The sequence below is a fragment of the Podarcis pityusensis genome (assembly GCF_964106645.2).
Source record: "Podarcis pityusensis genome assembly, chromosome: 6".
Classification (NCBI taxonomy): domain Eukaryota; kingdom Metazoa; phylum Chordata; class Lepidosauria; order Squamata; family Lacertidae; genus Podarcis; species Podarcis pityusensis.
This window is the reverse complement of record NC_138030.1, coordinates 76,353,676-76,381,606: the sequence shown is the minus strand read 5'-3', so window position 1 is coordinate 76,381,606 and position 27,931 is coordinate 76,353,676. Positions and strand designations below refer to the sequence as shown.

The 27,931-nt window shown below is 43.4% G+C and overlaps 2 long non-coding RNA genes across 9 annotated transcripts; one reads left to right on the top strand and one right to left on the bottom strand.

The window, feature by feature from the left end:
* Nucleotides 1-430: 430 nt before the first annotated feature.
* Nucleotides 431-24,554, bottom strand: LOC308479897. Its single transcript, XR_013987883.1, has 3 exons — nucleotides 24,528-24,554; nucleotides 23,634-23,687; nucleotides 431-1,569 (listed from the first exon to the last, which is right to left on the bottom strand). It is a non-coding gene; the product is annotated as an uncharacterized lncRNA (long non-coding RNA).
* Nucleotides 17,901-27,931, top strand: LOC308479891. 8 transcript variants are annotated; one of them, XR_013987868.1, is made up of 4 exons: nucleotides 17,901-18,366; nucleotides 25,849-26,367; nucleotides 27,061-27,186; nucleotides 27,329-27,931. It is a non-coding gene; the product is annotated as an uncharacterized lncRNA (long non-coding RNA). The 8 variants fall into 8 exon arrangements; XR_013987870.1 differs by lacking the exon at nucleotides 17,901-18,366 and adding an exon at nucleotides 24,709-25,356; XR_013987871.1 differs by lacking the exon at nucleotides 17,901-18,366 and adding an exon at nucleotides 24,709-25,559.

The following is a 27,931-nucleotide window of genomic DNA, read 5'->3' as shown; positions in this document are numbered from 1 at the left end:
CCAGTGTGGTGTAGTGGTTAAGAGCGGTAAACTCGTAATCTGGTGTCCACATGCAGCTGCTGGGTGACCTTGGGCTAGTCACACTTCTTTGAAGTCTCTCAGCCCCACTCACCTCACAGAGTGTTTGTTGTGGAGGAGGAAGGGAAAGGAGAATGTTAGCCGCTTTGAGACTCCTTCGGGTAGTGATAAAGCGGGATATCAAATCCAAACTTCCCCTCCTCCTCCTCCTCCTCCTCCTCCTCCTCTTCTTCTTCTTCTCCTCCTCCTCCTCCTCCTCCTCCTCCCATACCAATCATACAGGGTAGATTCACAAATGGTCGCACCCTCCCTCCTCCACAAAACCATTCAGCAACATCTGCAGTCTAAAGTTCCCTTAGAATAAATTATTTTAACACCCAGGAATGTATTTCAAAGGCTACTGAAGCTTAAGAGGAAAACCTCCCTTTGCCTTTAGGGAGCTTTGGGGTGGATTATAGATGACTAAAGCATTGCAAACAATTGTCTCCTCATTTCAGATGAACCAAGTGCGGTAGCCAGAAGGCAGGAAAGCAAGGTAGGTACAGGACATTCAAGTAACATTACATGCGCAACAAAATCACTCCCTTTCCACATGCCACACCAGTTTGTCTGCTGAGGAACAGAGGAAACAGACTTCCACCTGCTGAGACCGCTTCTCCCAAAGGGTCTTCTTTGTTACTGGCTCTCCCAGAATCGCGAGCAGAAAAAAATATTCAACGTTACCTGCTGCCTCTAACTGGAGACAGCAGGGATTGAAACTGGCATCTTCTGCATACAAGCAAGCATCCGCTCTACCACTGAACTAGGTTATTTCTCCTGAGACACCCCCGCCCCCCATGCACCTTGCCGTGGAACCACCCACACAGCACAGAGAATCCTGTAGAAAGTCCTAAAGGGTCCACTCAGTTTGGAGGGCATCGGAGCTTCGTTACACCCCTTCATGGGAGTCTACCCGAGAACAACCAACACTCCCTTGTAGTTCCACTCTTTTGTGGATGATCAGAAGTGGTGTGCAAGTTGTCTTTCTGGAAGAGTTGTCTGCTGTTATGTATCTGCTCCTAGAGGAACCGCAATATGCTCTTGAGGAGCCCCAGGAGCACAGCGTTGAAAATCCACTAACTTACTGGCAAAGGTATGCCTTCCTGTTTCTATTCTGTGATAAAAGAGTCCTTGTCTGTCATCTTGAGGAAATGTCCTCCAAGCCTTCCACGACAGGATGCAACCCACTTATAGGCCAGAACATACAAATGCCATGTGTGAGACCTACTGCTTTTCAGACCCTTTTGGTATAATTGCCAAGACTGTGCTGTCCTCTGTTGCCTTAGAGTCAAATCTGAGCTCATATCCTTTGCACATTCAGCTTCCAAAGCAATGAAGGAAAAAGCATGTTGTTTTGTAATATACAAAATGCAGAAAGAACTAGCAAAAATGTTTTTATTAACTCACGATAGCAGTGAAGTGTTTTCTATTGTCATGCTGCCTTCAGAAGCTCAGACCAGAAAAACTTCTCCCTCCTTTGAGATGAAACAACTGAGCAGAAACTAGACTTAGCTGCCCAGGACCAGTGCAAAAGCAGAAAGAAATGAAGTTTCCAAAGCATAAGAAGATGGTACCAAGGATAGGTCCTCATAAAATACTGACTAAAATATTTCCAAATTAGGAGGTAGGCTGTAAAACATTTATTGTCCTAAGATCAATTGCTATTGTTAAGGAAACAACTGGGGTGGTGATACCACCTCTCTATGCATAAGGTCTTAGAATTTTGCATTTGTATTATCCTTGAAGATGCCATAATAAAAGCAAAACCTTCAAGGATCCCCACACTGAGTCAGCAAAGCAGATGTCTGGAAGTCTCAGCTGCTACATCGCTTTGAGTACAGTGGTACCTCGGGTTATAGACGCTTCAGGTTACAGACGCTTCAGGTTACAGACTCCACTATTCCAGAAGTAGTACCTCGGGTTAAGAACTTTGCTTCAGGATGAGAACAGAAATCGAGCGGCAGCGGCGCAGCAGCAGTGAGAGGCCCCATTAGCTAAAATGGTATCTCAGGTTAAGAAGAGTTTCAGGTTAAGAACGTACCTCCAGAATGAAGAAAGTTCTTAACCTAAGATACTGCTGTATTTGTAAAGTTACAAATTACTGTTATGGTACAATATAGCTCTGCCTCACCATGTTCAGTAAAGATCAAATCCCCCCAAAATATAAATATGTCAGAGAACCTGAATACCACCATACAGTATGAAAGGTCCATGCAAAATTCCAGGAGCCTAGGGACTAACCTTGTCTCTTGAATCTAAGCAAGGTGTCATCTTGACAAACTAACTGCTTTATTTCAAATGGCTTGCATCTTACAAGCTGGTAGTATGTTTTCCATGGAGTGTTCTTGCTAGTGCTAGTTTTCTCTGAACTATGAAAAGATCTCAGAAGCTATCCATGATCTCATGCTTCCTGGAATTTTCCTAAATACATAGGAAAGTACACAGTGGCTCTTGTAACTTCATAGCAAGGAGAAAGACTGAACAAAAGAAATGCCCATCTCTTGATGAAGCAACACTGTAAGAAGTACACATAGTTCGAGCATGAAGGTTGCAATCGTGCACAGTCAGGATGGGGAACCAGTGGTTCACCAGATGTTGTTGGACCCTGACTCCCATCAGACCCAGCCAGAATGGAAAATGGTCAGGGGTTATAGGAGCTGTAGTCCTATAACATCTGGAATACCACAGCTTTTCTATCCCTGGCAGTGAGTCCCATTGAACTCAACGGGGCTTGCTTCTGAGGAAGCATGTATCAGATTGCATTGTAGATTTCTTAGGCACATACTGGGAAAGCGTCTTAAAGATACACCTAAAGTTGTTACATGGTAATGTGACAATATGTGTTTGCAAATACGTGTGTCGTACAAGTGCACTTGTCAAGGAGCACTGGGTAACTTGGTGGCAAACTCACACTTGTCTCTGTATAATGTTTGCAATGCCCCTAAATTCCCTTGTTCTTCTATGGTTGACATGCATAGTTATGCACAAACAGGGCCAGCCCACCCATGAGGCAAGGCAAGGTGACCACCTCAAGTGGCAGGATCCACAGGAGCAGCAGATCTGGCGTCCAAGAAATGCAGATCTGCCAAGGAATGCAAATTTCCAGATCTGCCACTGCCTCAGCAGCTGCCCTCCCAATGCTACCTCTAAAAGCATCTCTCGGATAATAGAAGACACTGCCCGTCTCCTCCCACCCTTGTTCCTGATATAGATCTTCACTCACTCCTTCTTCCCTGGCAGGGGGCATTTTGTGGTTCGCCTCAGGTGCCAAACTGTCTTACATCAGCCTTGTGCACAAACTATCCCTACTGTTTGTGCAGATAGACAGTATTGCAGATAGAAACATAGTGGGTGCTTTTCAGATCAAAACTTAAGAACTTCTGATTCTGTCACCCAGTTCAGACCCATTCTTCACAGTTCCCACTTACTCCTCTTAGCTAATTAAATGGTGAAGCTATCATGATAAATTGCTAAATAAGCTTTGTCCAGGAAATGTACATTTGCTAGATTGGTCTTTCACTCCTGGTTGCTTGAATCAAATGAGATTAGACATATTTAGGAAAGCAGCACTAATCTGATAACTATTTCAGCATAAAGAGCAACCAGCCTTCAGCAAAAGCAGATGGTTAGGGTGTTGTACAATTTGTTGTACAATTTTATTTCCTTTAAAAATTTATTCATTTGCAGTATTTATATTGGCCACCCAATAACATAGTTATCTTGTCTGCTCACAACTTCTTTTTAAGGACTTCTTATAGAGGGTCAAATCATACATTGTTTACATTCCAACTTCTTCTGGTGTCTATAATTTTGTGTTCACAATAACAAGTAAACCTTTGTAGGTTAAAATTAACAGTAAGGCAATGCTGCCCTGAAGGCCCCCATTTTTGTAGGAAACAAAATGTTTGTTTGTTTTTGTTTAATTTATATTACACCCTTGTTACCAAATGAACCCCAGGCAGGAAACACACAAACAATTTTAAAATCTGCTTCTGTAAAGATCCAACTATTTTTCCCCTTAAAAACATAAAGCTGTATAGAAATGAAACAAATAATAATAATAATATTATAATAATAACAAATAACAACAACAACAACAAATAATAAATAAGAAACAAATAATAACAACAATAATAACTATTTTAAGGAAAAAATAGTTGGATTTTTTGCTTTCGTTCTTGCATTAGACTTCAGCGTTACACTATAACAATAATTAAGGGACTGTGTCCAATGTTAGTTCTTCTTAACCTCTGCTTAAAAACTGCCAACTAATTTTAATCCATTAATTTTAATGTACCTACTCTGAGTAAAACTAACATTGGACACAACCCAATGTCTTTTACACCTCTTGTTTAAATCCCCCGCTTTAAAATGATTTCTACAGAAAAGTGATCCAAGCATTTTCATTTTTAAAAAATAACTAAAATATGGTGCAAAGAAGATGGATGTATAGGACAAGATCACTTCATGACCTTGACCATTTTAGATACCTCTTTGTTCAGACTTTCCCTCACCAGATGATTGGAGCTGATGAGGATTTTCCTACCTTAACGGAAACTGAGTGACACAGCTGAAGTGCAATCAGCAAAATCTTGTTATGAACAATAAGGTGATTTTGAAAGCTGGTGGTTTGCCAGTGCCGAGATTAGTCTTCTAGTAATAAAAATAGCTTGGAAACTAATGATCATTTTTTATATATATAAAAAGCTTACTACTGTTTTCCCCACACACATTTTAAACCCTACCTTTCAAAGTTCCCCACAGCTAACCTAAACTATTGTTTGGTCTTTTTCCCAGGAAAGTGAGCGTGGCAGACTAACTCTGACTCAGCCACTTCCTTACTTCCCATGAACCGCTTACCACAGAAGGTGTAGGTCTGTTTACATATGATTTATTGTATATTAATGTGCAAAATAGCCACCAGATGATCTACCAGCTTCAGAAAAATGGAATGCAAATGATGTTTTCTGAATATAACACAACCATGCAATTTAGAAGCAGCTTCTCTTTCTAAACTGTACTCCAGCACTGACCATATTTGCCAATCCTAGCCCTAGGACAAAAGGTGAGGTTTCTGCTGGGAATACACTTAATAAATCTACTTCCTTCAAGCCTATGCTGCACTTCAGCCCCCTCTTGTGGCACCTAGCATTCATTGCCATTCTCTGTGCTTTGAGGAGTAAGGTTAGTGCTGTGGTGAAGGACTGGTTTTTCAGAGAACAATGATGTGCGCAAGGGCAGAGAAATACCTTTAAGAGAGATCATCCAAGCTCACAGATTCAATATTAAAATCTTTCCACTGGTGATAATCATCATCATCATCATCATCATCATCATCCCTCTTCACTGGGGAACAGACCTAACTCCATGGAAGAAAACAAGTTGTGTGCAAGAGTTGCACCGAATTCAGTAGATGATGGGAAAGAGCTTTGCTTAAGACTTTGGAGAGCAGTTTCAGGTGCTCTTTGGGTCTTACATTTATCATGCAACACCAGCAAGATATAACTTACATGCACATTCCTATTCCTGTACTTTGTTTCCTTTAGTAATACATATTTACTAACCCTATCTCAATTTTGCCTACGCAGTAATCCAGATGACAAGGAAGTAATTCATGAATGCAATAATTTATATGTTGCGTCAACGTTTTCTGCCTTTCTGACGCCGAAGGCAAGAAGGGATTCTAGTTAGCAGAATCATGTGAGGTACTTATCTAAGCCATAATGCTGTCAAAATAGTGGGGGAAAAGACATTGCACCACGTCATAATGCCAGTGTCCATATTAACACTTCCTATCATCTTCCAACCATATCAAATTATGGACTTTAGTATGTACAGTTCTCCCATTCTGTACTCTTTTCATTGCAACTCTATTGTGAGAAAGTTTAAATATATACATCCAAATGTAAGTAAATGAAGTGCCCAAGGATTAAGGCTTTCTGGGAGATGATATATAACGAATTGAAAAAGGTATTTAAATATACCTTCTTGAAGAAACCAGAGGCCTTTCTCCTGGGCATAGTCGGCCAATTGGTGCCAAAGAAGGACAGAACTTTTTTTATGTATGCTACTACAGCAGCAAGAATTCTCATTGCAAAGTATTGGAAGACACAAGATCTACCCACCTTGGAAGAATGGCAGATGAAGGTGATGGACTATATGGAATTGGCAGAAATGACTGGCAGAATCCGAGACCAGGGAGAAGAGTCGATGGAAGAAGATTGGAAAAAGTTTAAAGACTATTTACAGAAATATTGCAAAATTAATGAATGTCAGAATGATCTCGGATAGAAACGAAGTGGTCTTTAGCCGAAATGTTATAAGGGAATATGAAAAAAAATGGTTTATTAATAGGTAAAAATTTAAAATTACAAATACTTTATGATTAATGATTAGGATACATAAAGAGGGGAGGGATTTGTTGAACTAATAACTGAATTGGAATACAAAAAAGGGAGATGTGAGGAGGTCCTGGAAATAAGCAAATGAAGGCTAAGTAACGGAAGGAAGGAACTGTTTTTAACTGTTTTTATTTTGTATTTTTCTTTTTTCTTTTTTTCTTTTTTTGTCTTGTAATATTCTGAAAACCTTAATAAATATCTTATAAAAAAAACAAATGTAAGTAAATGAAGTCAACTAATCCATACATTTCTAGGGCTTGCTGATCAGAAGGTCGGCGGTTCGAATCCCTGCGACAGGGTGAGCTCCCGTTGCTCGGTCCCAGCTCCTGCCCAATTAGCAGTTTGAAAGCATGTCAAAGTGCAAGTAGATAAATAGGTGGGAAGGTAAACGGCGTTTCCGTGTGCTGCTCTGGTTCGCCAGAAGCAGCTTAGTCATGCTGGCCACATGACCCGGAAGCTGTCTGCGGACAAAAGTGAGATGAGCACCGCAACCCCAGAGTCATCCGCGACTGGACTTAACGGTCAGGGTTCCTTTACCTTTTAAGCTTCCCTGCAAGGGCTGCTCCCTTAGTGGGGTGCCAGTAAAAGTTCCAGGGGGTGGGGGTTACCTGCCTCTCTTCATGTGACAGAGGCAAGGCTTCTGAAGTGGATCTTATGGTTAAGATAGGCACTTACAGTCCTACAGGTAACCCAGTCCCAAGCCATTTGGGCTATAAAGGCCAAAAGCAGCACGTCTAGAGAACCTCCCAAAGAACACAGTGTAAATAATAATAATAATAATAATAATATTTTTTTATTTATACCCTGCCCTCCCCAGCCAAGGCCGGGCTCATAAGACAATAAAGCACAAATTTAGGACTTGCTATTTTAACAGGCGTGAAATAGCTTATTCTATTTTCAAATGCAGAATAAATGTCTTAGCTGAGACTCCTTAAAGCAGCATTTTAAATCTGTCTCTTGCATTTTAAATCTCTCACAGACAATGTAGCTCAACAAAAGATCCCCTTAATATGCACCAAACAATAATTAGCCCATTCATTAAATTTTATAACCCAGAGACTATTGCATTAAGTATTAACAGAAAAGAACACACAACCGTTCTTCCTGCTCAATCGGCTATCATTTCCCACTGATATATCCTTGTAACTGAAATGTCCTCTTGTTGAAAGACATACCTTGAAAAGTCCTTCCCAACCAATAAAAGATCAGACCTACTCAGATGCCAGCAACTTGTGAATCATACTGTGAGGGCTGAATTCTGAAAAATATTCCCCATTCCAAGCAAATTTAGAGAATTATTTACATCTTAAGAAATACTTCAATGCATGCCCCGTGCCCGTCATGGCTGATTAGAGCGTGTCCAGACGAGGTGCGGGCCCCCCTGGGGGATATTATCAATTTGTCCCTTGGCACCGGGACATTCCCAGGGGAACTGAAGGAGGCAGTGGTGCGTCCGCTCTTAAAGAAAACATCATTAGATCCCTCAGATCTATCCAATTACCGCCCGGTCTCGAATCTTCCATTCCTGGGTAAGGTGATTGAGAGAGCGGTTGCTGAACAGCTTGGTAGGTTTCTGGATGAAACATCTGCTTTGGATCCATTCCAGTCCGGCTTCCGCGCTGGTCATGGGACCGAGACGGCTCTGGTCGCCCTAACAGATGATCTCCGCAGGCAGCTGGATCGAGGTGGGTCGGGGCTGCTGATTCTTCTAGATCTGTCAGCAGCCTTTGACATGGTCGATCACGAACTCCTGGACCACCGCCTTGCCGACGTGGGGATCCAGGGCACAGTCCTTCAATGGCTGCGCTCGTTTCTCTCTGGTCGGGGACAGAGGGTGGCGCTTGGGGGGGAATTGTCATCGCGCCACTCCTTGGTGTGTGGAGTGCCTCAGGGTGCGATTCTCTCTCCGATGCTTTTTAACATCTTTATGCGCCCCCTCGCCCAGCTTGTCCGGAGTTTTGGGCTGGGTTGCCATCAGTATGCTGATGACACCCAACTCTATCTGTTGATGGATGGCCATCCTGACTCGGCCCCAGACACACTGACCAGATGTCTGGAAGCTGTGGCTGGATGGTTACGTGGGAGCTGGTTGAAGTTAAATCCTTCGAAGACAGAGGTCCTCTGGCTGGGTCGGGACGATATGGGATTGAGGGGGCAACTCCTATCTCTTGCGGGGGTGCAATTAGTGCCAGCACCGTCCGTTAAGAGTTTGGGTGTAATCTTCGATACCTCCCTTTCTATGGAGGCGCAGATTACAGCTATAACAAAGGCGGCATTTTTTCATCTCCGCCAAGCTAAGCAGTTGGCCCCTTATCTCTCTCGCCCTGACCTAGCCACTGTGATCCATGCGACGGTCACCTCCAGACTGGATTATTGTAACTCGCTCTACGTGGGGCTGCCCTTGAGACTGACCCAGAAACTCCAGCGGGTGCAGAATGCCGCGGCGAGACTCCTTATGGGGTCTTCGCTGCGAGATCACATTCATCCGGTACTATACCAGCTGCACTGGCTCCCGGTGGAGTACAGGATCAGGTTTAAGGTGCTGGTTTTAACCTTTAAAGCCCTATACGGCCTAGGACCCTCGTACCTACGGGACCGCCTCTCCTGGTATGCCCCACAGAGAAACCTACGGTCTGCAAATAATAACATCCTCAAGGTCCCAGGCCTCAGAGAGGTTAGGCTGGCCTCAACTAGAGCCAGGGCCTTCTCGGCTGCGGCTCCAATCTGGTGGAATGCTCTGTCACAAGAGACTAGGGCCCTGCGGGACTTGACATCTTTCCGCAGGGCCTGCAAGACAGAGTTGTTCCGCCAGGCCTTTGATCAGGGCGCAGCCTGACTCCCTCCTCTGGCAACCTGCACAGAACTTTGCTTAATTGGTTGCCATCAATTTGATTTAATTAATTTTTATAATGAAATATTTTTAGATTGTGTGATTATTTGATTTTTTGATTATTTGATTGTTGTTAGCCGCCCTGAGCCCGGCTTCGGCTGGGGAGGGCGGGATATAAATAAAATTTATTATTATTATTATTATTAATTTAAAACACCATTGCTGTCTTTTTGTTATGCCGTAGTACATCTAATACAGCCTTGATTATGTATCAGTTGGGTCATGTTGAACTAATAATTCCTGCCAGCAGTGGAGAAACCTAAATGCATAAAAATTCATATAATATATAATGCAGACATGAGTAAGTGCCAATAAGAGCCTGATCCTATATGCCGGTGATGGGGAACCTGTAGCCCTCCAGATATTACTGAACTACAACTCGCATCAGCCCTAGCTACACAGCCAAAGATCATGGGTTGGACTCCCACAATATCTGTAGGGCCACAGATTCCGCAATCTGCTATACATGTTTACTTAGAAATAAGTCCCACTGAATTCATTGGGACTTACTCCCAAGTAAATGTGCATAGGCTGGCAGCTATGTGTCCTTATCTTATTGTATACTTGGAAATAAGGTCTTCTGGATAGCTCAGTTGGTTAGAGCATAGTGCTAATCATGCCAAGGTCACAGGTTCAATCCCCATATGGGACAGCTGCATATTCCTGCATTGCAGGACTAGATGATCCACAGGGTCCCTTCCAACAATTCTATGACTCTAAGTCCCAATGTAACTTATTACCAAATGTCAGAAGCCCTGCTGTGCTCCCTGGTTCAACTCCAGGGATGTGCTGACAGATGTGCCGGCAGAACTCTCCTGTTATGCTGACAGAACCATTCTGCCTCTGCAGCAGCCAAAATAAGGCAGAGATGGGGGTTCAGATAGGGCAACACAGGGGAGGAGCATATTCCTATACTCCTTTCAGGCTACATCTACATTGCAGAACATTCTTCTAGACACAGACCCTGGTGCAAGAAACTTCACTGCAGTGGGAGATTTAAGAGAGAAAAGCTTGTCCCACTTCAGTGGGAAGGTCTTTAAAAAAATTAAAGAACTGTCTCCATGGCCAAATGTCTCCTCTTGGTTTACAGATTCATCTGTAACTTTTAACAAATCAGAAAGTCAAGGAACATATGCAACGTCTCTCCTATGCATGTCTTCTCAGAAGACATTTTATAACCACTGGAGAATCCTAGATAGCTAAAACCTCCTCAAAAATAAATGGATGGACCTGATGAAGTAGTCTATATTTGCAGGCATGCTTTCATAATATGGTTAATTAATATGTTACAACAATGAATGTCAACAGCAGATAAGCAAGTAATTCCTGCCACTCACATTCCTGTTCCTATACCCTTGAAACTGAAATATCCTCTTGTTGAAAGACATATACTGAAAAGTCCTTCAATCATTCATGTTGACATTCCAAGTCAAAATTGGTTAATGTTTTGAAATTCACATTTTTCTCATCTGTTGGACATACTCCAGTGAGTAGTGACAATCACCTTCAGGCTAGGATCAACATTCATATTAGGGCTATACTGTACCTTTATTAGCACTACCAAAATTATTGTACTGTACAAGTTCTCCTTAATTCTTCATCTGGCTAGATGTAAACAAAGCAGGGGGTGGAGAGACAGAAAAAATCACCAGTAGTGTAACCATATTTGCCTGCATTCATCTTATGACAGAGTGCTGGAGGAGATAAAGGTAAAGGGACCATTAGGTCCAGTTGTGACTGACTCTGGGGTTGCGGCGCTCATCTCGCTTTATTGGCCGAGGGAGCCGGCGTACAGCTTCCGGGTCATGTGGCCAGCATGACTAAGCTGCTTCTGGCGAACCAGAGCAGCGCACGGAAACGCCATTTACCTTCCCGCCAGAGCGGTACCTATTTATCTACTTGCACTTTGACGTGCTTTCAAACTGCTAGGTTGGCAGGAGCAGGGACCAAGCAACGGGAGCTCACCCCGTCGCGGGGATTCAAACCGCCAACCTTCTGATCAGCAAGTCCTAGGCTCTGTGGTTTAACCCACAGCGCCACCCGCGTCCCGCCACCCGCTGGAGGAGATAGGGGACCTTCAAATAAGGTTTTGTACTTAACCTGTACTATACAGGTTTCAGAATGCACAAAGCCTGGAGATGCTTTCAGACTGTCACTATACTGGCAAATGAAGATCCCACAATTAAAGCTGATTTGCTGCTTTTTAGCAACAAACTTTTTGAGATGCAGGAATTGATAGGAAAATGCATTGCAAAGTGTGGGATAACATTTGCTTGATGCAACAGTCATCTAATCACCCCCAAGCAAATTTAGAATTGCTGATAATCTGGAAGCAACAATTGTGGGAAGAAAAGCAAACAATGGCAGTTCCCCCATCTCCGGAAATACAAAACCTAACTCTTACACAGTCCATTTCCATACTTAGGTGAAACACACTGGTACCTCATTGGGTGAAAAACAAAATTAAACAGAAGCTTTATATTAGAAGGTATGGAGATTGATTTTAGATAGTGTGTTTTATTTTATTTTTTAAGTAATTAGAATGAAATTGGGTAGCTTTACTTAGCAGTTTGAGGGATTGCTCCCTAAGGAGAACAAAGTTTCATCTTCAGGTAGTGCAAGACTCTATTCTTCCCATTTAGGATCACCAATATGTCTCTGAGTTTTGGGACATTCACAACAATGTCTGGGACTGCTGACATTCACCAAATTTTAGGCACTGATATATTCTGCAACGAACTCTGCCCTTCACAAAATACTTTTGGTTATTTAATCAACATCCATTGCTCGCTAATATTTCTTTTTCTAAAAAGTCCAAAGGAACAATGTGAGACATTATTTCAGTGTAATGTTAGAATGTAGGACTATGCCATGCTTTTAGAGCATAAGAACGAAAGTAGCCAATTCACTTCACAGAAAGAGGCCTTTGTTTGGGTGCCATCTCCAGAGAGAGCCTTTGAAGTTCTGTTTTTGAGCTTCCCCACATTGTTGCTTCCTCAGAGTGATGAGTTTGAGGCAAATTCTGATATATGTCATCCTATCAGGGAGAAAGTAACCGAGAGGTTTATACTGCTGAAGGGTAATCAGTCACAAATGCAACTGTTGTGTAATGGAGATTGGAATGAATGCCCCAATAGGTGAGAGACGTAGTTTTTTCTTAATCTGAAAACTGACTGTAAAAGGGACATTTACAGTGGTACCTCAGGTTAAGAGCTTAATTCGTTCTGGAGGTCCGTTCTTAACCTGAAACTGTTCTTAACCTGAGGTACCACTTTAGCTAATGGGGCCTCCTGCTGCTGCCATGTCGCCAGAGCACGATTTCTGTTCTCATCCTGAAGCAAAGTTCTTAACCTGAGGTAATATTTCTGGGTTAGCGGAGTCTGTAACCTGAAGCATCTGTAACCTGAAGCATCTGTGACCCAAGGTACCACTGTATATTCTAAACTAAGGTCCATATGCAACACTGCAGTTCTGCTGCTACAAGGGACTTCTTGTGAACAACAGAACTTCCTCTCCCTCTCCTGTTGCCTCCAGTCCCCCTGCACCCTCTCAAAATCAGCTTTGGAAGGTTGAGAGATTCTCCAGAGCAGATTCTGGGTGTGTGTAGTGGAAGCTGTCTGTGGACAAACGCTGGCTCCCTCGGCCAGTAAAGTGAGATGAGTGCCACAATCCCATAGTCATTCGCGACTGGACTTAACTGTCAGGGGTCCCTTGACCTTTTTTAGTGGGAGCCACCATAGCTGCTAGAGGGCTGTAAAAATTTGTGTCTCTGGCTTTTTAGACTTTTCTACCCCTATACTATCTGAAACCAAAAGGGATGCATTGGTTGATAGTTGTGATTCCCACCCCCCGCTCTCCTACCACACTATTTGAGCAACTATTTGGTTCTTCATATACAGCTCTATTATCACTAGCACCAACTAGTGAAATTAACTGTAACTGCACTTCTTACAAATACCAGAGTCCATGTATTACACTAGAGCAGGCTTCCTCAAACTCAGCCCTCCAGATGTTTTTGGTCTACAACTCCCATGATCCCTAGCTAGCAGGACCAGTGGTCAGGAATGATGGGAATTGTAGTCTCAAAACACCTGGAGGGCCGAGTTTGAGGAAGCCTGCACTAGAGACTATAGGAATAGTATTGCATCCTAAATTGTATTAATGATTCAGCACTACCATCAAGAGAATGTTTTAACCGCAACATATATTCCTTTTTTTAAAATAAAGTTTTAAATTTTCATACTATTTTCTGCATTTATAGAGTCTCTCCCGTCCTTCTTGGTCTTTTATCAAGTGTGCCACTTTAAGCATAGAAAGGACATTTCTTCTTAATTGGAGGAAACATTCTTGCATAAAAGTTGCTCATTTTAAAAGCAATCCTTCTTGGGACCTGGATTATTTGGTAACGTAAACATTGGCAAGCATCCAAACCACAGTTATTCTAATACAGTAGTAGTGTTAACCGGAGGAAGTAGAAACAGGCAGAGAGATCTCTGGGATGATTTGTATGATCCTGACTGAACAGATTGACAAGGGATGCACCGATGGTGTGCACATTCCACGCCATCACCACACCACCCTGAACTTCACACCTCTTCCACGTGATTCCATTATGCCAGTGGTTTTCAACCAGTGTGCAATGGCACCTGAGGATGCCTTGAATGATGGCCAGGGGTGCTGTGGGCAACACTTGCCTCTGTTCCTCTTTCCTTCCCTCCCTTCCTCTGATGCCCCCTAACGTCTCTGCCTCCCAAAGGCTTGCACAGCTGTTTGTTGCAGCAGCCCTGGTTACAAGCTCCCAGGCAAATGGTGCCTCTGGGGCTGGCCAGGGGGTGCTTCCCAGGCCCCTGTGGGGCAGGGGGGCAGCTCAGAGACCAGGGGTGACAGCTGCGGCTGCCCAGAGAACTCCCAAGGAGAGGAGGCTGGGGAAACACTCCACAGGGGAGGGTATTTGAAAAGGGGTGAGAGGCTGCCACCTCTGCAGCCAAGGGGTGACATAACTCCTGAGCCCCACAGGATGTAGTTGATCAAGGGAGCTGTGGACCCAAAAAGGTTGAAAACCTCTGCAAAACCCAAAAAGGTTGAAAACCTCAAACATTGCTGTGGGATCCAACAATGAGGAAGCAACAAGCGCACTGCCCTGGCAGCGGGCTGGGACCTCTTTTTTCCAGCAATCACAGGCCCAGTACACCTTGAGCAATGAATGCCTTGGATCTGTTATTGTTTCAATTGATTGCTGCTAATGCTGCTGTTGCTGCTGCTGCTGCTGCTGCTGCTGCTATCTTGCTACTTGTAGTAAAGCACCCATCTGCAAACTTTTGTTTTGAGAATAGCGAATGCAAGCAACTGAAACTTTAATTTATAGAAAACAACACAATTCTTATCTCATTGATATGACTGTGTTTTCTTAGGTTTAGTCACATTGCTCAGACATCTGCCTAGCCTGAGCATCCTGTTTACATTAGCAACTAGGCAGTTCTAATAACAGAAATCCCTGCTGGATAATTCCAGGTGCTGTGCGTGTGTTTCATGTGCTCATTTTGCAAAGAGAGGCATTGTGTTGTTGTCAGCTGGGAAATCAATTTCATCACACTTAACCTGCTAGCAGAACTGAATGCGGCTTGAATATTTGTTTTTATTTATACCAAGTTGTATTTGCATCAACAGCCTATGGGGTTACGTCTGGCTTTTACGATCACAGGGATGATTGCAATTGAAGCTGCCTGGGATGTATGGATGATGTTACACAAAGCAGGGACTGAGCGGGTTCAAGGGAAAGTGGAAACAGAAGTTCTAGGCTCTACGATAGACAGAATTCAAATGTGAACCCATTCACATTGCTATATGCATGTGGCAAGAAACGGTGATATCTGTTGAATTTCTGCCAGGCAGTGGTTAATTGCACAGGGCCATTCGGTGCTGGGGCAAAAGTGTCTCCTCCTATTGGCCTGCGAAGGAACATCTGTGTGCACCCCACCAGTGGGCCAGTCAAGAGGGAAGGAGGAAGAGGAAGGCAGGAAAGCACTGCCAGAGCCATGTGCCTGGTCTAGAGCACCTCGCTGCAAGGACAGGAGGGCGGGGCAACACAGCGGTGCTCCAAGCTTCACGTTTCTCTGCCTTATCTCTGCTCCCATTTCGGGGCTAGTTTGCAAGGACAGACTCCCTTGATTAGACACTAGCTGGCAAAGGCACTGAACGCTGCCCAGTCCACCGGAGAGGCACAACACTTGCCCTGCCCTGGGCACTGGCAACCCACGCTACGCCCCTGGAGGTGTCAATTACTCCCCAGGGTTTTTAGCCAGGGAAATTCCTAGCCCTACTTGGAGCTGTCAGGGATTTAGCCAGGGACCTTCTGCATGCAAAGCTGATGCTCTGTCACTAAGAATCCCTCGTCAACAAAAAAGACCGTGCTGTGGCACTGAGTCTTATACAAGTGGTGTTTTTCAGGGAGGTGGAGGCAGGAAGAGCAAAGCTTAGAATACATTTCATGTGAGGTGGGTGGGCTGGAAGAAAGCACAAGGACAGAGTGGGAGAGCCACACAAAGGAGGCATTGAAATATATGTTGGCAAACAAAGACAGCAAAGAGGAATACATTAGGTGACAAGTTCACATAAAAAGTGCAATTTAAATGCTAAGTGTTGTTACGAGTTTGCGGGTGCCAAACCAATATAAATTCCTGCACCCAGTAAAGTGTTGGAATCTAATCAAGGCTTGGGGTGTTAAACTGGGTGCCCGACACCTAATCCCTGGACTCAGCAAGTGTTAGAAGCTAATCAAGGCAGGCTAGCTTATTGTGTTCAGGTAATCGTTTGGGTTTGACCGAACTGCGGGAGGCAGTGGAAGACAGGAGTCTGGTCCATGGGGTCATGAAGAGTCGGACACGACTAAATGACTAAACAACAACGATCACTTGGGTGATGGGCCATTAAGGAAAGACAAGGTGATGAGCCATTAAGAAAGCAAAGACGAGGGGGCTCTGTGTGAGACGGCAAATGGGTGCAGCCTCCGCTCACAGACAGCAAGAAGGACAAAAGCCCGACTTTTGAAAGTGTTGTGGGTGATCTAGAAGTAAAGCTGCAGGCTGAAAACCAGAGGGGCAGAGCACAATGTTTGAATCCAAGGCCATGGCTATGGGAGAAACAAGACCTTCTTGGGGTGCTAATGCTGTGAACCCCTCCATAGTAGGCTCATGTTGTATATATGCGCAAATAAATCACATACCCTAAAGGCAGCACAGTCTTTCCAGAAGGAAACAAGAACTATAAGTTAGCGCCTGGAAACCCTGGAATCTTGCACTGCTTAGATATTGAGGTGGTGTGCAGTATGAGCAATCACATCAGTGTATGAGCAGAACCCACTTCCACCCCACCCCCCCGTGGGGAATCTCTCATCAGCTGCAACCCCTCAAACCGTCTACCCCCAGGTCACTCCTGAGGGCTGGGAGGACCCTAAGGGATGGCTTTTCATGGGCGACTCCTCATGAGCCTCACATTTATGAACATTGCACAAAGAACACGGGACACAGACTTTCCCATTTACCTCCAAGTTTGTGACAACCTGACTTGTGGCTATTTTCTAGAGTCCCCCCTTGCTGCCCATGTCTTTGCTTTCTGGCCACCTTTTAAGATGGCAGGGGAAAGCTTCTTTCTCAGAATTTCTGAGGCAGGTCTTCCTAGCCCCTCGCCTTTTCATATTTACCACAATAATAACATTGTCCTTTGCAGCACAATCCTACAAGGGGGAAACTCCAAAGAAAGCTCCATGAATTTGGTGGGGCTTATTACTAAGCAAGTGTGCAAAGAATGGCAGCCTTTTATCTATTCAAACTGTCAACACAGGTTAAGAATTTCAGCAATGCCCAACCCTAACATTTTGGGTGGTTGATTTCCTGTTGTAGCTTTTTCTTCAAGCCCCCCAAAGATTTCAGCCATTGTCTCTGGCTGCTGCCCCTAACATCTAGAACTCCCTTTCAGAACAACATGCAATGCTCCTTGCCATCTCTAAAATCCCTTTCCCAAAGCCTCCTTCTCCATTAATTCCTTAGGGCATGTACACATAAGTGGCTTTGAAATGCAACAAGGCCGTCTCCATCTCCCCCTCCATGTTTCAAGTTGTGTTTTAGGCTGCTGTGCGTACCATTACCTGATCTATTTCCCCATGCTCGGAGCCCTGCCAACCCCTATTTGGCGAAACTGTCCTCTTCGCATGCGTAATTTGCACATGTGCAATGGACGTCTAACAGGTAAACAACCCAGCTGGACCATGGCTTATGTTTTTGAACTGGGTGGAAGCTGCTTTAAGGGAAATCACATCACAAAGCAGCATTTGCCAAGCGCTGTAGGACACAGATGGTCTGTGGCTAAGGTCATGCCTTCTCAGCTTCAGATACGGGTGGTGGGAGCCCGCTGGAGCCAGGGTAAGTGGTAACATGTACACAGCCTCAGTCTGTGAACAGTACCTGCTCATTTCCTATGGTATGGCTCTCCCTCCTTCCTCTGCTATCTCCCCTCATGTCTAAATTTAGATTGCATGCTCATCAGGAGAGGGACCGTTTTTCTTTTTGTTTATGTTATGCTGTAATGCCCCACGGACGTTGACATTGAAAGCACTTATATAGAGAAATAGATCCATGAACAAACAAATAAATGCACAATAAAGTATCAAATCAATGCCTTACACACACACACACACACACACACACACACACGATGTAGACTTGTCTTGCCAACTCCATTTGCTCTCCTGAAATAAATACTGGGCTGGATTCCCTGTCAGATTTATGCTGTGCCCTGCAAAGATGCAATCGACTGGAGAAAGTCGCCCAGATTGTTTGATCACAGATTGTTCCCTTCTTCCCTTTTTCACATCGCTGATCCAAATGACTTCCTTTTGCTCGCCGCAGTGCACCACTGTCTCCACCACAGTCCTTGTTTAGTATGTGCAAACCGTTCACAGAGTGCATGGATGAAGGAGGGGAAGGGAGAACGCCGCATTAGGAAAGCATTGGAGAAAAAAAGGTAAGAGTTTTCCCAATTTGCTTTCAGCTGCAGTAGCCTTTGCTGCTATTTTTGGAGCTTGGTTCTCGTACCTTTTTGTGCGAAGTTTTTATTTTTTTATGTAACGGCAGGGTGAACTTTAGTCTAGCACATTTTATGCAGGTGCATTTTAAAGGACACCAGAAACTATTTTTTACTTCCTCTCCCCCTTGCCCTTCAGCGGTGGTCTTATCATCTTCACTTTTGTTTCTGCCCACCTTTCTGGGACAAGATGTAAAATATTGATCAAAAGCAGCAGGTTAAAGGGAAAGGTGTGACAAAGCAGATAGACGGTACAGTTCGCAGAAAGGCTGCAGGGCATTATAAAGAGGATCTGAACCCAGAGACTGAATTATGATATGAGGCTCAGCTACAAGGCAATATAGAGGAATGCAGGAATCAGGTGTGTTCCTACCAGATCCCTACATTCTACATATATCTGGGGTTTTCAGACTGGTCCTCAGCCCCAACAAGGATGTCTGTATAGCCCTTGTGTGGGTCTAGAATGCACAGCAGACTTCCCCCAGACCTGGGGAACAGGCACTGGTCTTTTTTGACACCTCCTTTTGCAGTGGAGGATAGTCCATTAGGATTAATAGGGCACTGCCCCACCAACCTCTGTCTGCCTTCAGCCAGCCCCCACCTGCTTACTTTCTTACTTCTGTCCCATCCAGAGGGTGACATTGGCAATGAACTACCTCCTCCTTAGTCTCAGTGCTACATTTGTGAAAACTGGCCAGGAGGAAGATTGAGACAAGGCCAGAATTAGTTGGGCTCTGCCTCTTATTGGCTCTTGCTCCCCCTAGTGTTGGGCTCCTGCCTTGCATCCCAATGGGCACCAGCCACAACTGTACTGAAGCTTAATAGCAGAGACCACTTGCGTTGCATGCCAAAGGTCCCAGGCTTCAATGCAATTTAAAAGTTTCCGCAATTTAAAAGGATCTCAAGGAACAGGATGCTTGCTGTGACCTTGGGGAACATTCACCCTGGCCAGATCTGGGCTAGGTGGACTAATATTCTGAGGCCAACACTATGCATTATGGGCTTCACCACATTTGAGCATCATTTGGGTGTTAATCCACTTTTTCCGCAATTGAATAAGATTGAAATAGTCCACACCAATATGTATTTGAATTTCTATATAAGGAGCAACCGCAATCTTTCCTGTTCATACCACAGACGGTGTTACTGTTGCTGTTTGCCCCTACCTTTTAAGTTGTTGATTTTATTATGCAAATTAGGTAGCTGAATGAAGACAACTGTGCGCATACCTTAAAAAAAAAAATTCATGCAAATGAGGTACACAAAAGCACACAGTCAGGCAATCATAAAGGTTCAGCACACATTTTCAGTTTTCTGGATGTATATATATATGAATGAGATAGTCACTCACTTTTCAGATTGCTGTTGTAGATTTTTAAAAATGTATTTTGCTTGTGCAGTTTTATAGTTTGGGGCAAATCTTCCACAATAAGAGAAGGAGGAAACCCCATGGGGATGGTAGGATTTACTGGAAACAATTTCATTCACTTTTTTTTTGAAAAAAGAAGAATCTAATTCACTGGCTCTCATTGTGCTCACAATCTGAATTTAAGATGCTGGCTTTGACTATCTATCTATCTATCTATCTATCTATCTATCTACAATTTCCCACCTTTTCCCCTGGAAAGTTTGGGAGCAAAATATCTCAGATGCCTCCATTCCCCCACTCCGTAGGCGCCTGCCTGCTACTTTCATTTAAGTTTAGGTCTCCTAAAGATCCCACTGCTATCTGAGGTGAGTGACCGAGAAGGGGGATTCTCAAATGTGGTGGACAGTGAAAATATTCTTTAAGTGGGCCTTTTAAGAATCTTGATTCCATTGGGATTCCGCTACTGTCTCAATTAGCTTATCAGCTTGTTTCAGATTTTGAGGTTGGATTTTTTTCTTTCTTGATTTGTATTTTACTAATGTAGTGTAATCTACGTTCAAAGTATAAATCAATAAAATAAAAATAAACAAACAAAATTAAATAGAAGAAACAATTAATTTAGGCCTGCAAGAATTTTTTAAAAAGCTATCTGTTCTGTCCAACTGCAACCATGGAATGACTTAATCACTTGCCTCATGCCATTCTCCCTGATTAAAAACTAATCCCTGAATCTGCTTCTTGACCGGTAGAAGAAATTGATAGCTACCAGTAAGATATCAGTTAGTTTTCCTTTACAGGGATCATACAAAGGAGCAAATAACAGCTTCGGGGAAAGATTTTAATATAACCCTTCGACATACAAAAGTTTTAAAGAAAAACTGCGGGAAAAATGTATTACATAACCCAAAACTGAGGTGGAGGGAAGTCAATAACTTACATGTTTGTTTTTGGTTTTTTTTTGTTTTCTTATAATTAAGTTATGTTGTTCTTATTATTGTTTTTTTTTTTCCCCATGAAGAATTTATTTTCTGTACATATGTGTGTATATGTGTGTATGAAAATTAATAAAGAGAAATTAAAAAAAAAAAAAAGATTTTAGTTGGGTCATCTAGGGTACATGGGAAAAGTCAAGCCTCCCTCCTACATACACCATGGTCCCAGTGCGCACACACCCTGACAACTGCTGTTAATTTTTAAACAACTGGTCTTCTGTGTAGCATCTGGGGTTTGCCCCTTTGTGGCAGAAGAGAGGGATACAAGCTCCTAGAATAATATTCTACCACCTGATATTCAGCATTAACTACTAAAGCAAACTGATCCTGCATGTTCACTGGGAAATAAGCACCACTTTATTACATGGGCCTTATTCACTTCTGTAAGAAATTGTAGGGTCATAACCTTAGGCACAAATAGTTTATTAGAAGCAGAGGTTGCTACTACCCACTCATTTTCATGCAAAGGCTTGATCCTGTCTTCTCCTGTCTCCTCCACTCCACAGACCTCTCCTTTCCACATATAGTATGTCTGGCTAGACATAGTAAACATCCAAAGTATTTAGCCAAAATTACAGTGGGCTCACATGTTCACTGACACACTGTTATACACAGATGACACAATCTCCTATTCACTAATTATAAAATTATATCTCTGTTCTGTGGCATCTTGCTAGGCTGTTGTTGTTTTTTGTGTTGGTTTTTTTAGCCAATTTTATTAGCAAATCTTTAAAAACCAAGGTACCCATCCCTGTAGGCTAGATTTTTCCATGTAGCCACACACTGCCTCTAAGGTGATATGTCACAGATAATATGATGCCTATTCTCACACACCCTCAGCAATTCCCAGAGCTAGCTCTTAAAAATCCCTGTGAAGAGCCTTGTTAGTGTCTCCAAAAGAGATACATATTTCTCACATGGATGGAAATGGGCTTGGAATGACTGGCAGCCTCTGGGACTGACAGACTGGGAAAAGGTGGGAAGCCTCACACTTCACAGTAGAAATGAAAATTCTGTTTGCCTTTGTAAAACAAAAAACCAGGAGTCTTTATTCTTCTAAGCACACAGGCAGATTGTCTTGCAATGTTTACTTTTCTGCTCCCAACCCACAAATACTTTAAAGTTTATTTATGTCTGTGTGTGTCACACTGCACAAGTGAGGGTAAGGTGATAACAGAGATTAATGACCTTGCTCCATTAACCCCTTGATCAAGGAACTTCTGAAGAAGCCTTGGCCCTCAAGATAGTGTTGGACTCCGCTTCCCATCAGCCCCAGCCAGTATGGTCAATGGTCAGGAAAGATGGGAACTTGTCCAACAATAACTGCAAAGGCCATAGGTTCCCCATCCCTGCTCTACACATTTTCAAACCCTGTTCTAGAAAAACTTGGAGTTCAATAAGAACATACTACAACTCCTATCATTTCTAACCATTGGCCATGCTGGCTGAGGTTGATGGGAGTTGCAATCCAAGATCTTTCGAGGGCCACAGGTTTCCTATCTATGACATATCCCCTTTAAAAAGTAGATAGGAAGCACAGAACTGCATGGCTGTCCAACCAAAGTAAGGCGATTCTCCTCTTGAGCACGTGAATACACTTTGCTCTATCACAAATGTGGGGAAACATCAGCTCTCCTGACGCTGCTGAACTACAACTCCCATCAGCTCCAGCAATTGTGGCCAATGCCCAGGGATGATGGGAGTTGTAGTTCAGCAACACATGGAAGAACCAAGATTCCCCATACCTGATCTGTCTAGGGTTGCCATATTTCAAAAAGTAAAATTCCTGACACATGCAAAATTGTTGAGCATTTTTTAAAGACATCAACAAAAATTGTTAAGCCTTTTTGGGGGGGAACAAAAACAAATTATTGAGCTTTTGAGGGCAAACCTACCCCCCCCCATAGTGATTTTAAGTTTTTTGAGCTGTTTCCGCTGCTTTTTCCATTGCATTGGGGAGACTCTATGATAATTAAAGTGGATAAAATTGACTCGTGTTTTCAGTGAAGCTAGGGGCTGAGTAGGAGCTGCTCTCCAAAGTTTCAGGCACCGATATTGCCTATCGTTGTTAGCAGAGACCCTTTAATTGACTTAATATGGGAACACTTTCATGCTCATCTTTAGCCCCTTGCCAGAACTTCCTTCTCTCCTTTTATCTAGGGGTGCAGAAGATAAATTGTGTCATTCATATAGCTGGTACTGACTATGACAGTCATTGCAAAGGGGTGGGGAGAAATGATTTTTGGGAAATAACGTTTATTGTGCATGCCTTTTTATTTTACTTCCAGCAGTGCCATCTACTGGTGAGTGAGAAATAAGGGGTATGCTTTAGCATGAAAATCTGGAAGAATTCACATTAATGTTTTTTGTTTTGAGGGAAGTTTTTAATGTGTGATATTTTACTGTATTTTTGGTTTCTATGGAAGCCGCCCAGAGTGGCTGGGGAAACCCAACCAGATGGGCGGGGTACAAATAATAAATTATTATTATTATTATTATTATTATTATTATTATTATTATTAATTTTTTTTAATGTAATCAAATAAAAATCCCCAACTTTACTGGCAGTGTTACACTTAAAGAGTCCTCAGAGGCTGGTAACTGATGCAGAGGGTGCCTGTAAAATTTATTCTGGAAGTAAGGTATAGGTATCTTGGGCTAGATGAAGGATGTTCATCTTCAGTAAAGCATCTCTCAAGGCTGCATGGAAACCTGGTAGAAATATAATCTCAAAACCCAAGCAGGTTCATATGTTTGTTTCAAGAAAACTTATTGAAGTGGAGGGGTGACTGATCAATCAATTCCACCCCACCCCCACAGAAAAGGTAGATAAAATTATGACTTACTGAATTGCTGTCTCTTGGCAAAAGGTGTGGGCAAAATGGACTGCCAATGATTCACTGTAAAGAGAGGAAAGTTACTGGTGATGAGTGAAAGTTCTTCCGTGCACTTTGGAAAATAGTGGCCTTTTAAGAAAGGATCTGACACACAAGCAAAAATAACTCCTAAATTAGTGCATAATTTTACATGGAGTTGAAACATGAAATGATTGAATTGCTTCTTTAAATGACCGACAGTTTTAGGAAGTGTTTAAAAATAATCTGCATTTAATTTTAAAAACCCAATGACTTCTAGCAAAAAAATTATTAAGAATTATTAATCTTTACATTGGTGAAGAGTTCTGTGTAATCAAAGAGCTTGCATATTCTTATGCTGCAATAAATTAGTCCAGTGAAAGGCACTACTTTATTATTCTCTCTCACCAGTTCAATGTTTTTATAAAAAAACTGGAAAATACAAGCGAACAATTGCTAAATATTTTCAAATGATATTTAAAGACACAACCATAATGAAAAAGGAATATTGTAAGATTCAGCAGGCTTGAAATGATCCGATCAGCAAAATTATTTACTAAAAGCACTACATGGTTCAATTCCCACATTGAGTAGATATAGCCCTCTTTTTATTTAATGCACAATGAAATTAGTCAATTTTAGAAACACAGTAAAAAAAAGTAAAGTATAGCTACATGCGCTCTGGTACACAATAAATATTTGTTTTAAGGGTGTCCTTGGCAGCCCTGCCCTGCAATAATGAGTAGTATTGATTTCAACTGAAGTTCACACTTAATATGGAAATTAGTTCCATGAGCTGTTTAAAACTCGCAAGGAAAAAATAATAGCAACTTTTCTTTGTGGCGCCACGACATAATTCAGTTTTAAAAGAGCAATGGAACACACCCTTTCCTGCTGCGAAGGACGGGACGAAGTCTTTCTGTGGGTTGTATAGCGAATGTACAAAGAATCCAACAGGTGGCTCCGTGGCGCAATGGATAGCGCATTGGACTTCTAGAGGGTTGAAGGGATTCAAAGGTTCCGGGTTCGAGTCCCGGCGGAGTCGCAGGGAGAATTTTTCTTTCGTTTTGCTCCGCTTTTCTCGCCTACTTTTTTTTTTTTTACAGAAAGCAGTTCCGCGTCTTAAAATCGGATAAATATTTGCTGAGCCGGCGAAAGCTTGCGTGAAGGCCAGCAGCGCCAACCCTTTCCTTTAGCTTACACAGCGCCGACTACGGACTTCCCCTCAGGAGGGAGGCGTTGCCTTAGCGAGCCGGCCGAGTCTGAGGGGAGAAAAGGCCGCGGCCAGAGGGGCGAGGGAGGCCGAGTTACCTCAGAGCGCCAAAAGCCCGCCTTCCCCAGAGCCAAAATGGGGCGGATGCCTCGCTGCGCCCGGCTACACTCGGTTTCTCCGACTGCCGGCATGAGGAGGGAAACCCTTACGAGTCCCCGCAAAACTCGCCCCTGGCTGTCCGCTTCCTCGCCTGCCTGCGCCGCCATTGCAAGGCTGAAGGGGGAAGGAAGAGCCGCCTCATGGCCGCCTCAGCAAGGCTGGCCTGAGGCAACTGCCACTGCTTTACCCGCGCAGCCAGGGCAAAGTGGAGCAGGAGTTTACTGTTTCGACAGCATCTCCCCCAAAAGCCTAGAAGCAGTTCTTCATTTCTTTTGCTTACATTATTTAAGAAAAATAAAAATATTCGCCCCCGCAGATCCAAGGAGTGAAGTGGCGCAGCAGGTGGTTCTTTATTATTTATTGAATTTAGTGTATATACCGCCCTTATACCCGGAGGTCTCACAGGGCGGTTCACATAAAAGGATCAACATAAAAACCACAAACTCAAACTAAAAATAACAGCCCAATTACACTCCCCCAAAAAAGAGACACACATTTTTAAAAAGGGCATTCCTCTTCCTAGTACCTCACAACGACCCTGTGAGGTAGGTTAGGCAGAGAAAGCGCGGGGAGGGGGGGACGTGTTTGACTCAAGGTGGGCTGAGGGGGGGGATATGAACCCTGGTCTCCCACCCAGGATCTTTTTTTTTGTATGTGAGCAAGTGGCCCTCATAATGCCATCTCAGAAGTAAGACCCGCCCAGTCTTGCTCTCAGGTAAGCAAAGGAAGGAAAGCATGCATGTGAACAAAGAGACAAGTTACAGATATAGGGCAGTGAGATGCTGGTGCGTTTTTTATCCTATTTAAAGGCTGCTTTTGTTCCATTTCTCTCAGCTAAAACTTTTTGGCAAGGCCTGTGTGCACAATTCCAAGCACGTTCGCATTTCTGTCTCAGCGACGTCTACGCTGGCTTGGTCTTGTGCACAGAACGGAAGATGGCAGGATCCCCAAGGGCGTCTGGCTTTAGGGCACTGGCAGGCCAAAGATGTCGGCAAACATGACAGGAAGGCTAGCAACATCAACCCCACCAGTGGGAATAATCCCATCGCCTGGAGGCGGCTATGTCAGGTCGTGTATCCACAGCAGTAACCAGACGAGGGATGACTGCTAGGAGGAGTGAAGAAAGAAGAAACGCCATGGTGCATCTGCAGCAGCACAAGCAGATGCCTTCATCTGCCTCAGCTGCGACAAAACACGTCTCTCCTGTCTCGGTATCTGCAGCCACAGCAGGCGCTGTAATTCCAACAGTTTGACTTAACTCCTGAAGGCGCACTCTTCCACATTCTCCCAGACAGATGCCAACATCATCAGTGCTAGAGTGCCGAGTGCAGAATTAGCGCTGAGGACATCAAGGTTAGCTTGCCTTGCTAGGGGCCACAGAAACTGTGAGAAACTGATTGCAATCCTTATTTAGCAGCAACCACTTGACCTTCCCAGACCCAAGGGAGAGAATAAAAGCTCTTTCAACAGGCTATTTGGGCAGACAAGCCAAAGCTGTGGATATTTTCAATGGGAAAGGAGAACTGAAGCTGGCACATTTAAGTGGGCCCTCTTTTTATTTATAGATATTTTAAAAGAATCTCTTTGTATGACCAACTTTCTGCTGATCAGACAGCTTATGTAATGTCCCAAATATTCATGAGGTTCAATGAACAGTGTTGCATCACTGCCTCTGCGGAGGGATAATTTGGCGATGTCAAGCATTTTAGAGCAAAATGGAGTCATCACTGAGAAGTACATTCTCAACCCATCTGGGAGAATGATTATAAGACAATAAAACAAATCCTTTGAGTTTTCTGTAGAAGGGTTACCGCAAATGCATTAAAAATGCCTGTGAAGTCTGACCACTAGAGTTCAGGAGTTGGGATAGTGCACTAGCGAAGCCCTGTAAGTCACAAAACAATCAGGCTTACAGTTGAACTAAATACAAACAGAATACAACAGTAAGTAGAAGCTAACATTCGCAGATGGATTGTACTCCTTCCACAGTAGTTTCAGTGCAGGTACTACAAACCAGTTTATCACATTCTCTCCCTTCTGTCTTAGGTTGAAACGGCTACACAGCAGGTGGTGCAAAGTCCATCCCATGATCTCCAAGAAGGAACCAGAAATAAGAGTAATCTATCAGGCCCAATGACCAGGGGACGGACATGACTGATCCAGATACTTCAGGTGAGGAAATTTCTTCTGAGTGGAAATTATTGTGTGGCCAGTGAGAATCTCACTAATTGGGTAAGGAGGCAGGTATTCCTTTGGAAGGGAAATGGTAATTATTTTGCTTTCCTTCTGACCTTTCTCATTGTTTCAACAACAGGGTTTGACCCTACGAAAATCATTTACCCACCGAAAAAATGGAAAAACAAATGACTCAAAAAGTTTTGCAGCAAGTTGAAGGCTGCCAAGAAGGTACCGGGACCACATTGCTCACTGCTTTTGATGTGAAAGATTAGCACGGAGAGTCAGTGTGGTGTAGTGGATTAGGGGGGCCCAAAGTGCTAGATAACACTCTTACTGGTGCCATGAAAAATCTTTAAAATTCCTGTTAACACCATAATAATTCCTAGTGTAATGTCATTTTGTTTTGAGCTGAAACGAGTTATGTGAACAGCCCGTTTAAAATGTTTCGATCATTATCCCTTTTAAATATGAAGTCTTACCTTGAAAGAGGGTACTATCTTTGATCTTCATATTCACATTCATATTCATTTATAGAACTCGGGTCAGGATTCATCTGAGTCCCATCAATTGAAGCCCTGTGCAACAACTTCTGCAATGAGGTCTTCCCCCTCTTCTCCCCCATGCCCTCTCCCCAATTGGTTGGGGTGGGTGGGTTGGGGAACACCCAAAACAGCACTTTGGGAGCAGGAAGGAAAGGGCAGATCATTTTGTCTGGCAAGCTGAAATGTGCTGCCAGAAT